Source organism: Ursus maritimus, unplaced genomic scaffold (genome assembly GCF_017311325.1).
Source record: "Ursus maritimus isolate PB19 unplaced genomic scaffold, ASM1731132v1 scaffold_4, whole genome shotgun sequence".
In the NCBI taxonomy this organism is placed as follows: Eukaryota; Metazoa; Chordata; class Mammalia; order Carnivora; family Ursidae; genus Ursus; species Ursus maritimus.
The window spans coordinates 72633400-72650365 of NW_024426552.1; the positions used below are offsets into that span (position 1 = coordinate 72633400).

General features: G+C 36.2%; 1 protein-coding gene across 2 annotated transcripts in view; it reads left to right on the forward strand.

Moving 5' to 3' along the window:
• FGF12 (fibroblast growth factor 12) overlaps positions 1-16966 on the forward strand; it is a 250011-nt gene that overhangs the window by 186266 nt on the left and 46779 nt on the right. The window lies entirely within an intron of this gene.

Below are 16966 nucleotides of genomic sequence, written 5' to 3' on the forward strand. Positions count from 1 at the left end.
TGGATTCCCCATACATATGCTATTAAATTTGGTTTTCTCCTGTTATTCTATCATGCTTCAATTTGATTCTTAGTCCAGCTAGAAGGACCTTGAGGGGACAGAGAAAATTCTTCCTCCACAACAGGGACTTGAACTCAAGTCTGTCTGATTCAAAGCAAATACTCTCAATCATTGTTCTACTGTATTTTTTTTTTTTTTTAAGAGAGGGAGAGAGAGAATCTTAAGCAGGTTCCACACTCAGCATAGAGCCTGGCATGGAGCTGTATCTCACATCCCTGAGGTCATAACCTGGGCTGAAATCAAGAGTTGGGTGCTTAACTGATTGAGCCACCCAGGCATCCTCTACTATATTCTTAATATATAGAAAATACACATACTTTCCTTGACACACAGATTATAAAATAGAAAAAAACAGAATAAAATCATCAAATTATCTTCAATGAATTTATCTTGTCACACTCATAACATTCAGATATTAAAAAACTTATCACCCAGGGCATTGAAAGAACACTTGTGAAATGAGGTGATGGATAGGAAGGCAGAGCTTACATTTAGGTCTGCTCTACACTGTCTGTAGTAGACTAAACAAATATTTGTATTTTTCTGGGTCTCCCTTTTCTCACCTTGAAATGTTGGTCTTGAAGATTCTTTTAAACTCTCAAATCTTAGGAATTAAACTGTGTTTCTAAGGTAAAATGAAAAAAGGACAAGAGCATTATCTGGGGATTGTTTTTTTACCATGACTGCTATTGTTTAGAAAATATGGTTTATGGGGCGCCTGGGTGGCACAGCAGTTAAGCATCTGCCTTCGGCTCAGGGCGTGATCCTGGCGTTATGGGATCGAGCCCCACATCAGGCTCCTCTGCTATGAGCCTGCTTCTTCCTCTCCCACTCCCCCTGCTTGTGTTCCCTCTCTCGCTGGCTGTCTCTATCTCTGTCGAATAAATAAATAAGATCTTTAAAAAAATATATGGTTTATAATTTTCTTTAATAGAAAAGTTTGCACAGGAGAAGTTTTTGATTTTCTGGCATTTTTAAAGATATTGTTTATTATATGGTGTGAAGACATTTGCATTTTAATAGGGAGTGAGTTTTTAAAAATTTATGTTAATTACATAATACATATTGTACTTCATAGAGCAATGGGTAAATTCATCTACTTTCCATGCAAGAGGGATCCTGTTTTGCATTTCAGACTAAAAGCTGGGAAAACAATTTCCTTCTTATTGTTAAAGACAATGGACAGTTAAACAGAGAGGTCGGGGTTGACAAGGAATAACCTTCATTACTTGGTTGCATAGGTAACAAATGGCTTGATGTGACACTGTCCAATTTATAAGATATTCAGGTTAATGGTAATTTGGGAATAGTTCTTTGTGCCTGGAAAGAAAAAAAAATAGTCATTTGGAGAAATATAAATGGAAACATAAATTACAGATTTCATGTAGGAAAAAATTAGGGCTGTTCTATCACCAAATGTGACAATACACTTGGTCTGGAAATTGGTTTCAGGGAGGAAAGTAAATATTCCTAAACATACTGTGAAATCTGAGTTCCTTGCGGACTCTATTCTTAGGCTCCAACATAGTGCCTTGGACATAGTAATAAGTCAAATGTTTGAGCAATGAGTGAATTAGGACTACATTTAACACTTTAATATTAATGATAAGAAAGTGGGATGCATACAGAGGAGGACAGCAGAATGAGAAGATGGAATTTTAAAATTAAATCCTATGAGGAAAGGTTTAAAAATCTGGGAGTGTTAGATGAAATTTTCAAGGGAACTAGAAAGCTGTTTTTGTGCAGCCAAAAAATTATAATATATCAAAGAGTTGGATTTGTTTCATATGACTTTAAGGGATAGAACTAGAAAAAATTGGCAGAATCTTTTCTATAGGGGAAAAAGATCTTGGAGGAAAGAAGAGAAGCAATCTAGGCTGTCCAAATACGGCTCTGGGCTATCTGGGGAGGCCGTGAGAGCCTCATAGTTGGAGACCTGCTAAGAGAGTAGATAGAATCAACAAGAAAGCTGTAGAGGGGGTCTCGTTATTAAATAGTCTTGAATTTCTTGGTTTTTGAGCACTTTTAAGGCCTATGTGACTAGGAGTCAAGCACTTAAGTTTAGGGCCCAATGCTATTGAGTAATGAATAGTTTTGGGGAAGAATTTCTGTCCCCTCAAAGGTCCTTCCAGCTGGACTAGGAATCAAATTGATATGCGATAGGTTAATAGGAGAAGATCAAATTTGCATACGTATGGGGAATCCACAAAGACAAGGAAATTCCAAAGACAGACAAAATGAGGTCTATATGTCATTCTGAACTAAGGAGACAGGGTTATGGGTCTGGGATTTCAGAGAGAAGAAATGTTCTTCTCAGGGCCATAAGAAGAGCAGATGTTTGGTAATCAGATGTTTGTCCTACCATATAGATGGTCACTAGGAGAAAATTTATCTCTGTTAATAACCTTTATTCTGGGAGACACCCTCAATTTAGATTCTTCTGTGGGGTTAAGGGAGAGACAAAAGTTTCTCTTGAGCCCGCAGTGTCTCAAATACTTTAAGCTCAAAATAGCTTAAGCACTAAAGTGACACATTTTAGAGGGTGCTGTCCTGAACCCCTTCAATAGTAAGTGAAATCTTAACTGAAGAAACATAATGATTCTGATGAAGCATTGCCCAAAGAGGCCCGCCAATTGCAAGGCCAAGGGTTAGCACCTTGTAGCGGTGGAACGAAGGTGAGAAGAACTTCTTAAATTACTGGATGAGGAGTATTAAGCATTCCTCTCCTTCCTTTCATCACTGGCTCAGGAAGACGGGATCTGAAATAGAGGTTAGTGTGCAGCAGTTTGACTAGAGAGTGAAAATGATATCAACACCTATCAAAGGGAAGCCAAGACAGCTGGACTGAGCAGAGGAAGCCATTAGGTTACAATGAAATTTTGACAGTAGGCCTCAAGTTCTGAAGCTCGAATAACAACTTTGAGCCCTCCTGAGTTGGGGTGAGGAGTTGATGAGTCCTTAGTTACTGAAGAGGCTGTGACCTTGGGTGAGGGAGCTCTCTTCAGCTGACTTTTGGGGAACTGAGAGCATGAGGCATTTCTGCCAGCAGTGCTCCCAACAGCTCGGGAGTGAGTCCTCCATCCTGAAGAGAAGTTTGGCTTGCACGTGACAGTGTCCAAAACAACTGTTTTTATGTAACTAAATTCAGGTTGGCAAATATTATACTTTATTCAATGAATGATTCTAAAATCCATCTTTTCCAACCTTTCATGTGGTCACAGCTGTCAATACTGTTTAACTTTGTCCTAACGTTCATATTTAAGACAACCATTGGCCACATGACCCAGCTTCAAAATGGATAATCTAATGATGCTTATAATGTAACATTTTTAACAAGTTTTAATAAGTCCATTACCAACTCCCTTTCTCTATTTTGGTTTTCACTCTTGTATAAGTTGCTTAACCATAACACCTAAAACTACTTGGAATACAGGAACATGTGACCAAACTATAAACCAGTCTGTAGTTAGAGTTCTACTGTTTTTACAAACATATGTAATGTATGATAATGTTGGCTTTGTGCAGTCATTTCCCTCATTCTGGATCTTTCTTTAGCAAAAATATTTGACAGTACCATCACTTCTCCCCAAAAGAATATTCGCAAAAAAAAAAAAAAAGAAGAAGAAAAAGTAAAAACACACCAAGATTTGTGGAAGAAAAGTTATTTTTAATCAGAGATTCACTACTGCTTTTAATTGTCATTTTTAGATTTGATTCTGGGTTCTCCCACTTATTAAATATAAAATACTGGGTAAATGTTTTGCCTTTTTGACTCTTAATTTCCTCCTCAGTAAATTGAATGTAACATTGATCTCACATGATTGTTGTGAAGAATAAACAAAAGTAAATTAGTAAATACCTATGAAACATGATGCATAATCACGTAGATGCTTGATTAATGTTACAACCCCTGTCTCCATTGAGGAAAGTGCATCCTGTGGATTGAGAAATGGCCTAATTAAGAGTTTGACAGTTCAGTAATATGCATCATAATGTTTATAAATTACATTGACACATAGGGAGGAAGGTAGCCACTTAAGGATGTGCCACTCCCATTTCTTGGCTTGGGTTTGTCTTGCTCTGGTTCTTTAGGAAGTTCCCCAACCTTGGGCTCAGTTCTCCAAGACAAGGCTGAGGTCACTTAGTCACATGGCCACAGCCACCACAGTAATCAGTGGACTTAGAAATGCCATTGGAATAAATGGATCACAAACGTCCAATCTATCCAGAGATACCATGATCACACTAAATAGGGGACAGTTTAGTTTCCTCATAAAGTGTCTGGGTAGTCTTTCTATCTGTTGGGCCACAGAGGCAGTTCTTGTCATATTTGATAAATCAATTCTTTGGAACATAAAATTCTATACTAATAGATAGTATAAGTTTTATAGATGAAGCAGTTAAAATGTACTAAAACGAGGGGCGCCTAGGTGGCACAGCGGTTAAGCGTCTGCCTTCGGCTCAGGGTGTGATCCCGGCGTTATGGGATCGAGCCCCACATCAGGCTCCTCTGCTATGAGCCTGCTTCTTCCTCTCCCACTCCCCCTGCTTGTGTTCCCTCTCTCGCTGGCTGTCTCTATCTCTGTCAAATAAATAAATAAAATCTTTTTTAAAAAAATGTACTAAAACGAGAGCTTGACTGGACCTATGACCTGGCCTTGCCCCTTCCAAGCTGGGTGGTGTTAGGTAAGTCACTTGACTTACTGAAAACTGTCTCATCATCATGAAAATGGCATAATAATACTTCCCTTAAAATTACTTTGCAAATGAAATGAGGTAAATATTTATACATGAAGAAATTAAATGAGATGAGCCTTGGCAAAATACAAGAGCTTAATAATTCTTGCTGGAGGATATTCTTATTGGATGTGCAGTGCTAACCATTTAGAAGGTATTCCCTTTTCAAAGGGTGATTCCTCAACTGATTTATGCAGATCTCCCCGCTGACTGCAAATGCAGCTTCCAAAAAAAGAGTGGGAGGCACACTTTCAGCTCTGGCTCTGGTTTCCTGGGAAAGTTATGCTTTGAAGAAGAAGGGTGAGTGACAGCCTTTTCTTGCTAAAAGGGTGAAAACATTCTGTGTGGAACCCTCTTCTACAGAACTTTCGACATTGATTAAGGATTGGCACATCACCTCCTGACAAGTTATGCTGGAGAAAGAATATGGGACAAAGATCATTGGTATCATGGCACTTCCAGGACTGGCACAGAACACACAGCTCTGACAAGAGCAGTTGTCACAACAGACAGGTTACTCATTTCTCTATTTCTTTATATTACACATCATTGATGGCCAGCCCTCTCTTATCCCTACCAAAGCACAAGGACTAGCTTTTGAACTCATTAATAGAAATTGCCAAGTTATCTTTTTTTTCTTTCATTTTTTTTTTTTCTGAAAGTCTCCATCTATGTGAATTTTTGTGTTGAAGAAAACATGAAAGGAGAGATTATCAGTCTCCAGGATGTCACAAAAGGAGGCACATTATTTATGACTTTTAAATGACAAATCTTGAAACTGCTTTGAGTCCAGGCAGGATAAAAGGTTGGTATTAAATGTGACCTTTGATTTTAATGGTCTCAAGCAGAAACCTTCGTTTTGGCTGTGCAAATTGTACTGTAAATTATTGACCCAGTTCCCTGTCTTTTTTCAAGCAGCGAGGGAGAACGGGCAGGCAGACAGCAGCACAAACTTTTTTTTTTTTTTTTTTTGTCACCTACGGTCTTCAAAATAACAAGTTGTTTGAACTTAACCATTATTCTCCCTACACCATTTTTACATAACACATTTAAATCCAATTTTCCTGAAAGCCACTGGCTGAGCTAAATCGGGCCTTGTCATTTTATGACAAATCCCTTCCCTCCTGCAGTCCTCAGTTTCCACATCTGTAAAATGATGGCGTCAGTTGACAAGACCAGTATATTTGTTTCTGTCTCTCCATCTTATGACTATATAACCTTCCTGTTTTTATTGCCTATGAAAGAATAACTGTGAATTGTGACAACAGCCCAGCAACTTACAGCCAAATAGGTGATGCAAGGAGCATCAACTTGTCTACAGTCTCAGTATTTAAAGGTAGGCCCTGCTGTGCAGGTCTGTATAAGCGACAGTGTTGCAACAGGAAGAAGATGCATTTACAAAATAAGGCAGGCAACACAGAAGTTCAACTGCAAATGCATGTTGCTCATGTTGCACGATGGCCTATTTGGGGGAACATCGTAGGCTGTTTAATGTTCCTGTGTATAACGTGGGAGACTTCACTTTGTAGCAAGAATCTAAACTTTTGTGTTTTCCTATTTCTCTTAAAATATGCAGCTATGTAGGGTTTATTATGTTCTTTGGAAGGAAAAGAGATTTTGAGTTGTGCCTTTTTTTAAGCATTTAGAAATTACCATGCAGCAGATCGCATACTTTCTTTAGAATTTCTTTGTGAAATAGATTTTGTGGCATCACTAACTCAGCTGGCATTGATTTTGCCCATCCAGAATTGATCTTTCTTCCAAAATACACTCAACCCACTGTCTTCTCCTTTCCAGTTAATGGTAACTCTGCCCTTCCAGTTGGTTAAAAAACAAACCAAAATAAGAGTCTTGAAATCATCCTCGGCATGTCTTTTTTTTCATAGCTCACATATAATCTGTTGGGAGATTCTCAAGGCTCTATTTGTTTAAACATAAGCATAATCTGACGACTTCTCACTTTGTCCACAGTTTCCACTATGATCCAAACCATTAACATTTCTCCTCTGGAGTTGACTAACCTGCTAACTGATCTTCCAGCTTCTACCATTGCCTGTGGAGCCTAATCCAAACAGTAGCCAGAGGATCCTTTAAAATATGTGAGACATCATGCCATACCTCTGCTTCAAACTCTATAATGTCTCCCCTCTTCACTAAAAAGCAAACATCTTTCTACAGGCCTTGAAAGGAGATATGATCCCTCACTATGCTTTTGACACTATCTCTTTATTGTATTCCTTTTGGCTTATTTCTCTCCAGCCACCCTGGCCTCATCTCTGGGCTTTGGCCTCATCTATCTTGATAAAACCTATAAATCTGCTAAAACTATAGCACCCAGCCCCAACATATCCCAACCTTACCCCAATTACATTTGTAATAGCACTTATTTTAATATAGTATCTATTACATTTATTGGCTCCCTTCTACTCTCTGCCAGAATACAAACTCCATGAGGACAGGTATTTTTATCTCTCTGCATTGCTATACTCTGATATGTAGAACAGTGCTTGGCTCAGAAGCATTGACTAGTGGTTGTTTGGTTAATTCCATAATAGATACCAAAGTCAAGCAGAAGTGCCACAGTTGTCATTTGTGTTCAATAAAGTCCTAGGTGGCTTTGCAATTGTCCATTCTTCCATCTGTTTTCTGTGACTAATAGTGTTGGCTTTTCCAGAATTTTATTAACATGCAAATATTCAAGGTAATTCCCTTCTTAGAGCTATCTCTAAAGCCTCTTGTCTTACCAGGTATATCTATTCTGATAATGTGGGAGCATGAACTCCTCCCAGCTCTGTGTGAGCACCAAGACTTATTTCTAGTGGTTCTTTTCCTAGTCTTGGGTAGTTTCCTCTCAAACATACCAGTACCCATCCAAGTACTTAGGGGCTGTGCAGAAATGCAGAATTTTCCTCTTTCTGTCTGTTACTCTGTCCTGCAGTTATAGCCACCTTGGCTCCCTGAACTCCTAGGTCTCTTTCCTCAACTCAGTGAGTTTGTGGGCTGTCTGGGTTCTTCCTCTTTGTGCTGCTGCCTAGAAACTTCTTACTGGAGTAATGGTAATACCCACCATATTTGTTTCCCTTCTCTGAAGGATGGCAGTTGTTCACTGCCTGTTTTTCAATGTCTGAAAACCATTGTCTGGTTTTTGGTGTTTAAGACGGAAAGGTAAATCTAATCACTATTACTCCAACATGGCCAAAACAGAAGTCTAATGGAAAATTACTGAAGCCACTTCTTGAAGTTATTTTCTCTAAACAAAGGAGCATGTAAGTGAACCAGGTAGTAAATGGAATATAACAATATGACTAATTTTCACATGTATCGAATCTGCAAATTATCAGCAGAAAAGCAATAAATTGTAAGTCAAAGGGTTTGATTTCTAACTCCATCAATTGCAATGGTTTGACTTTGGGCAGGTCACTTTGGGAATAGAAGGGAATAGAAGTCCTGCTGATTTGTCACAAGTTACATCAAGGATTAAATGTGGTTATGTATAGAAAAATTCCTGTCTCTAAAATCCTGTACTTACAAGAGGGGATATTCTTATTATCATTATCTGTTAAAATAGAAAATTCAGGATGATAGAACATTTCTTCTTAATTCATTTTATGCATGCTTATCCTGATGAGTTATGTAGACAAGAATACATTCTATTATAATATAATGTGTGTCATGATTAATTTTAACCTTGATATAACAACAAAAATTCATAATACTAGTGGTTTAAACAAGATAGTTTATTTCTGTTACATAAAAGAGATCTGAAGGTATACAATTATAACTGGCATAGGATTTTCAGAGGACATTGTAGACCCAGGTTTCTATTTTACTGTTTTCCACCTTCAATGATAGCGTTTGTCACCTCTTAATTCAAGATGGCTACTGGAATTTTAGCCATTGCATCTACATTTCTATAATGGCAGCAGGAAGAAGCAGAGGCTAACAAAATGTTTTCCAACACGCCAGATTAGCTCATTTTAATCAACTTTTTTGAGCATCCCATAACATACTTCTGTTTACATTCTGTTAGCTTGAATTTGGACAGATGACCACATATGGCTACAAGGAAGGCTGGTAAAGGATGATTTTAATTTTTTTTCTATAAAGTACCTGTTTAACAATATGTATTTTGTTATCAGAGAAGAAAGTAAAAATAAATATTGATAAGGAATTTTAGTTTCTGCCAAATAACTTTTATTTACCAACAAGGAGTCTCTGAACTAGTTCATACAAGGCATACCGTATACTGATACTTGACATAAGTGCAACTAGACACTCACAGACAAATAGCTGTTAGGATAATTCAAAGAATATTCTGAAGGCATTCCTCAAAGAGATTTCCCAATGATGTCTTGAGCTGTCATAGTTGAAATTTATGGGATGCATTCTGTGGAATATGATGACACACATTGTCCTCATCTTAGGAAATAACTGTTTCTGTAAATTATATCTAAACTGTTTTCTAAATCGAATTCTTTTTTTCACCGATACACAATAACTTCAAAACTATTTCATTTTAATTCCAAGATGATTTTTAATAAGACTCTTGAGACTGTACCTTTAAGGTTTTCTTGACTTTCTCCACCATGCACTAGCTAATGATCTGTACAGTGATGTCTAAATGCGCTAAGAAGTTGGCTATGTAAAGGAGCTCTGAGATCCTAAAACGAATCCTTTTGTAAAGCCAGGAATGTGTTAGCAGTGAAGATAATCACCGTGTAATTGATCTGGCCCTAAGGGGGATTTTCCTGTGTTGAGCTATGTGAGCGTGCTTTTCACTGGATGGCCCATAGGCGCGCCAACGTCATCGTGTCTACAACGGTGGCAGGGAGCCCAGTTAGGCGGTTATCGCTATAAGTCCTGACACCAGTTTCTCTCCACTCCAATTCATCGGCCACTCTGATGCCAGAGAAGTATTTCCTAAAAAACAAATGTACTCATTTCACTGCCCTGCTGAAAACCTCTGCTGGATCCCATTGCCTGCCGGATAAATGCCAAGCCCTTTAGCAGAGCATTGATGGTCCTTGACATTTTGGCCCCGACTGCTTTACCAGCAACATCTCCTGCCTTTCCCCTCCACATACCATATGCTTCAGCCACACTTCACTTCTTCCCACTCTCCAAATATACCAGACATTTCATACTTCTCTGCATTTGCCTTCGGCTATGCCTGAATTGCTCTGTATCCAACACCTTTTCTACCTGAAGAATTTCTCTTTCTGCACGCCTCAGTTCAACTCTCTCTGTTCCAGCCCCCCAAAGAAAGTCAATCATCTCTCTCTTTATTTCCATAGCAATCTGCCCCTACTTACATTTTACTGTAATTAGCATTATATGTCTGTCTCCACACTTAGACTGTAAGTTTAGGGGCCATGACATAATAAATTTTTCTGTACAGGGAGTGGGTAACATTTGGGTGTTTACTAAATCCCTTAAAACTGTTCTCCATTGTGGCTGCACCAATTTACATTTCTATCAACATTACACAAGGATTCCCTTTCCTCCACATCCTTACCAATGGTTGTTATTTCTTGTCTTTATAATAGGAGGCTTTTTAACCAGTGTGAGGTGTTATCACTGTGCTTTTGATTAGCTTCCGCCTGATGATTAATGATGTTGCGCATCTTTTTTTTTTAAGATTTTATTTATTTATTTATTCGACAGAGATAGAGACAGCCAGCAAGAGAGGGAACACAGCAGGGGGAGTGGGAGAGGAAGAAGCAGGCTCATAGCAGAGTAGGGAGCCTGATGTGGGGCTCGATCCCAGGACCCTGGGATCACGCCCTGAGCTGAAGGCAGACACTTAACGACTGAGCCACCCAGGAGCCCCGATGTTGCACATATTTTTGTGTACTTGTTGGCCCTCTGTATGTCTTTTTTGGAAAAATGTCTATTCAGATCTTCTGCCCATTTTTTAATTAGATTTTTTGTTCTTTTGCTCTTGAGTTACATGAGTTCTTTATGTATTTTGGTATTAGCCCCTTATCAGATATGTGATTTGCAAATATTTTTTTCATTTATTAGGTTAAATTTTGTTTTATTGATTATTTCCTTTGCTGTAAAGAAGCTTTTTGGTATGATGTAGTTCCAGTTATTTATGTGGCTTTTCTTGCTTTTGCTTTTGATTCAAAAAATCACTGCCAAGACCTGTGTCAAGGAGTATAGCACCTATGTTTTCTTCTAGGAGTTTTATGGTTTCAGGTCTTACATTCAAATCTTTAATCCATTTTGAGTTAATTTTTGTATTTGGTATAAGATAGTGGTCAAGTTTCATTCTTTTGCAGGTGGCTGTCCAGTTTTCCCAATCCCATAATTGAAGAGACTGTCTTTTTTCCATTGTATATTCTTGGCTCTATTGTTGTAAATTAAATGACCGTATACATTCATGGTTTACTTCTGGGCTCTTTGTTCTGTTCTGTTATCTCTCTATGTGTTTCTTTTTATGCCAATACCATGCTATTTTAATTACTATAGCTTTGTAATATAGTTTGAAATCAGGGAGCATGATGCCTCCAGCTTTGTTCTTCCTTCTCAAGATTGTTTTTCCTTTCAGGAATTTGTTGTTGTTGTTGTTTGTAATTCCATACAGATTTTACAATTATTTGTTCTATTTCTTGGAAAAATACCATTGGAATTTTGATAGGGATTGCACTGAATCTGTAGATTGCTTTGGGTAGTATGGACATTTTAATAATATTGTTTTCTTTAATCCATGAGTACAGAATATCTTTCCATTTATCAATTTCTTCTTCAGTTTCTTTTGTAATGTCTTATAGTTTTCCAAGTACAGTCCTTTACCTACTTGGTTAAATTTATTTCTAGGTATTTTATTCTTTTTGATACAACTGTAGATGAGATTTTATTTCTCTTTGTCATAGTTCATAATTAATGTATAAAATTATTTTCATGTATTGACTTTGTTTCCTGAAACTTTACTGAATTTATTAGTGCTCAGTTTTTTGATGAGGCCTTAGGGTTTTCTATATATAATACTCATGTAATCAGCAAATAGTGAAAATTTTATTTCTTTCTTTCAAATTTCGATAACTTTTCTTTTTCTTGACTAATTTCTCCAGCTAAGATTTCCAATACTATGTTGAATACTACTAGTGAGAGTGGTGGTCATCCTTGTCTTATTCCTGACCTTAGTGGAAAGACTTTCAGCTTTTCATCGTTGAATATGATGTTAGCTGTGAGCTTGTCATATATAACCTTTATTATGTTGAGATATGTTCCTTCTCTACCCACTTGCGTCATAAATGGATGTTGAATTTTGTTAAATGCTTCTTCTGCATCTGTTGAGATGATCATACAATTTTTAATCTTCATTTTATTATTGTGGTGTATCACAGTGACTGACTTACAGATGTTGAACTATCCTTGCATCCCTGGAATAAATCCACTTGATGATGATGTATTTTATGTTTTATTGTATTTTAAATTCAGTTTGCTAATAGTCTGTTGAAGATTTGTGCATCTGTTTCATTGGATTGTGATTTTCTTTTCTCACGGCATCCTTGTCTGGTATTGGTATCAGAATATTGCAGCCTCATAACATGAATTTGGAAGAATTCCCTTCTATTTTTGGGGAGAGTTTGGAAGTATTAGTATTAATTTTCCTCTAAATGTTTGGTAGTTACTAGTGAAGCCGTCTGGCCCTGAACTTGTGTTTGTTGGGAGATTTTTGATTACTTACTTAATCTCCTTACTAGTAATTAGTCTTTTCCAGTTTTCTAATTCATTATGATTCAGTTATGGTAGATTGTATGCTCCTAGGAATTTATCTACTTTGTCTTGACTGTCTAATTCGTTGGCATATAGTTGTTCATAATAGTCTCTTACAGTCCTTTGTATTTCTGTGGTATCAGTTGTAACATCTCTTTAATATTTGATTTTATTTAGTTGGATCCTCTTTCTTTTTTCTCTTGGTGGTCTAGGTAAAAACTTGTCAATTTTGTTTATCTTTTTAAAGAACGAACTTAGTTCCATTGAGCTTCTCTACTGTCTTTTTAGTCTCTATTTCATTTATTTCTGCTCTTATCTTTGTTAGTAACTTTTTTCTACTAACTTTGAGCTTCATTTATTCTTTTTCTGGTTCCTTGAGGTATAAAGTTAGGTTGTTTATTTGGAACTTATCTTATTTCTTGAGGTAGACATTTATCACTATGACCTTTCCTCTTACAACTGCTTTTGCTTCACTCCACAAATTTAGACATATTTTATTTCCATTTTCATTTGTCTCAAGGTTTGTTGTTTTTTTTTTTAAATTTCTCTTTTGATTTCTTCTTTCGACCATTGGTTGTTCATTGGTGTGGTGTTTAATTGCCATATATTTGTAAATCTTCTAGGTTTTTTTTTTTTTTAATTTCTAGTTTCATACCATTGTGGTAAAAAATGATGGGTCATATGATTTCAGTCCTCTTAAATTTATTAAAACTTGTTTTGTGGCCTAATATATGATATATCCTGGAAAATGTTCCACATGCACTTAAAAGTATGTATATTCCATTGCTTTTGGATGGAATGTTCTGTATGTATCTGTTAAGTTCATCTGATCTAACATGTTGTTTAAGGCTAATGTTTCCTTAATTGATTTTCTGCCTGGATGATTTATTCATTGATGTAGGTAAGATATTAAAATCTCCTACTATTATTATATTGCTGACTATTTCTCCCTTTAAGCCTGTTAATATTTGCTCTTTATATATGGGTGCTTCTATGTTGGGAACATAAATATTTATAAATGTTATATCCTTTTATTGTTTTATTGTTTGGCCCCTTTATCATTATGTAATGCCCATCTTACAGTCTCTGTTTTATGGTCTATTGTATCTGACATAAGTATGGCTACTCTAGTCTTCTTTTGGTTTCCTTTTGCATGGAATATCTTTCTATCCCTTCACCTTTTGTGTGTACTTACATCTAAAATGAGTCTCTTGTAGGCAGTATATAAGGTGGTCTTATTTTTATTTATCCATTTAAATACTCTATGGCTTTTGATTAGAGAATTTAGTCTATTTACATTTAAAGTAATTATTGATAGGTGTGTACTTGTGCCATTTTGGTGATTGTTTACTTACTTGTTTCTATAGTTCTATGTTCCATTCTTTTTCTCTTGTTCTCTTCCTTTGTGATTTGATGACTTTCTTTTAGGGTATGCTTACATTCCTATTTCTTTCTTTTTTTCTTTATGTATTTACTGTAGATTTTTATTTTGTGGTTACCATGAGACTTACATATACCAATTTATAACAGTCTATTTTAAGTTGTTAACAACTTAAGCTTGATTTCATTATTACTCTCCTCTCCATGTTTTGTGGTTTTGATATCACATTTTACTTATATATTCCTTAACTAATTATTGTAATCATAGATGTTTTTACTACATTTGTCTTTTAAAATTCATACTAGCTTTATAAGTAATTATTCCACTACCTTTACTATATATTTGTCTTTCCAGTGAGGTTTATTCTTTCATATGTTTTCTTGTTTGCAATTAATGCCTTGTTTTTTTTCAACTTAAAGAAGGCCCTTTAACATTTTTTGTAAGGCCAATTTAGTGGTAATGTATTTTTAGTTTAAAATTATACTTATTCATTGCTGGTAAAGAGGAAAGCAATAGGGTTTGGGGGTTTTTTGGGGGGTTTTTTTGTATTTTTTTTAAAGATTTTATTTATTTATTTAAGAGAGAGCATGAGTGGGCGGGAGGGGCAGAGGAAGAGAAAGAGGGAGAAGCAGACTCCCCACTGAGCAGGAGCCCAGTGCAGGGCTCCATCCCAGGACCCTGAGATCATGACCGGAGCAGACGCTTTACTGACTGAGCCACCTAGGTGCCCCTCTTTTGGATTTTCTACATAGACAATCATGTCATCTGAGAAAAAGACAGTTTTATTTTTTCCTTCCCATTCCATATACATTTTATTTCCTTTTCTTGTCTTATTGTGTTAGCTAGTACTTCCAGTAGGATGTCAAAAAGGAGTAGTGAGAAGAGACATTCTTGCCCTTTCTTAGTGAGAAAGCTTTGAGTTTCTTACTGTTAAGTATGATATTAGCTGTGGAGTTTCTGTAGATTTTTTTTTTTTATATACAAACAGAAATTTCAAGTTTTAAAAATTTTGGACAATTATGTTGGGTTCAATTACTTATATATTTGCTATTGTATAGAAAAAGCACCCATGACTTTCCAAAGCCCTGTCATCAAAACTCTATTTAGGTCTTTTCTCTATTTCTTTCATTAGAGCCACAGAGCCAATCTCTGTTCTTGTGAACAAGGCCATCTTGTCAAACCCTATGTGCCTTCTCTTGTGATTTCCTCTATCTTACATCCTCTTTACATGTGATATTTTTTTTTTTGGTGTGTATCTTACATTTCTTTCAAGGGCTCAGCTCAAATGCCACTGCACTCGAGACATTCTTAAATATCCCAAAATAGCTATGAATTAATCTGTCCTAAGTTACTACATATTTAATAGTTCATTAGTGTCTACAGTTTATAAGAAATTAATTTTAGGGGCCCCTGGGTGGCTCAGTCGTTGGGTGTCTGCCTTCGGCTCAGGGCGTGATCCTGGCGTTCTGGGATTGAGCCCCACATCAGGCTCCGCCACTAGGAGTCTGCTTCTCCCTCTCCCACTCCCCCTGCTTGTGTTCCCTCTCTCGCTGGCTGTCTCTCTCTCTCTCAAATGAATAAATAAAATCTTAAGGAAAAAAATTAATTTTATTCATTTTTGGGAATGTAGAGTTAATTAAAACATGGCTCATGTCTAAAAATGTATTGTATATGCTTAACATTGTGTGGGGGTTTTGTTTGTTTTTTGTGGGTTTATTTTTTAGAATTCATTTTATTGGTCTGTAAAATAAAGGAGAACTGAATGCTCAAACCAATTTTATAATAATTATTATATAAGGATTTACAGAGAATTGTGTTATATGACATGAAGATATAGACATTAAAGATTTTCAAAATTCATTTGAATTTGTTAATTATAAAACTTCTAATGGGAGCAGGTTTTGTGAGGTAATACATTGACTTTACCTCTAATTTTACCAATATGTATTAAAAACCCAAGGGCCAACTGTAGAGAACCTTCAGTAATAAAGAACCTTCTTTATGCTTCCGCATAGGAAACATCTTTGATATATCTACTTTTATAATCTAAATGAAATAAATGAAGAAATTTGACAGCACAAATAATTCAAAGCCAATGAGATTATTGACATTTAAGGAATATCCGTATGTAAGAGGTTATTAGGAATAGAATTTTTAAAAGAATGTATTTTTAACAGCCATCATTAGATTTATTCTTGGCACATAGAAGAAAATAAAGTTTTCCAGAGGTTCTAAGTATATATTTCATATCTGAAAACCAATGTACATGAACATGAGGCTGTTATTAAAGAAAGTCATTAATTATGGTTCTGCTTGTTCTTCTATTGTGAAGAATATTCATTCAATTGCTTTCTCTCACTGACAGGTAGTAATGACTCCAATAAGCTAATGAGACATCAAGTTAAATAAATATGATTTTGAGTTAATATTAGTGTAAACAGGATTTTAATGAGTTTTTATGTTAATAGAGTTTCCCTGTTGATAGTTCAATGTTGGTGTTATGCATAGAGGGATGAATATAGCACTGAGTTCCAGACCCAGCTTTGCAGCATACCACATCTGTGGCCAGAGTTGAGCTATGTCACCTCTGTAATTGGGCCTTAGCCTCTGTGCTTCCACCATGATGTTGTGGTGAGGATCAAATGAAGTAACGGACATTGACATTGCATTTTTGAAAGGGACAAGTGTTATTTGACTTCATGAATATAAAATTTAAAAATCTGTGAAGTAGGTTTACTTTGATGACTCACATTTTCTTTTTTAGCTTTGTTTTTGCTCCTTTTCACCCTATCTCCATTCCAGTTGTTGTTTTCCATTTCCATTCACCCATTCGTACAGCAGATGTTATTGGCCATCTGTTACATGTCAAACCCTACAGTAAGCTCTGTGTAGCTCCTTGAGTCCTACTGACTCTTTATTTCATTCCTTAAGGACCCAAGTGTTAACTAGCTAAGTTGGTAAACAAATATGTGCTGATCACCTTTATTCACGATTAAGAGTTTGTGAGGCTCTCTAGGACTGTGACACTTATTTTGAAAGTTTTGTATGCTTTATTAGCTTTTT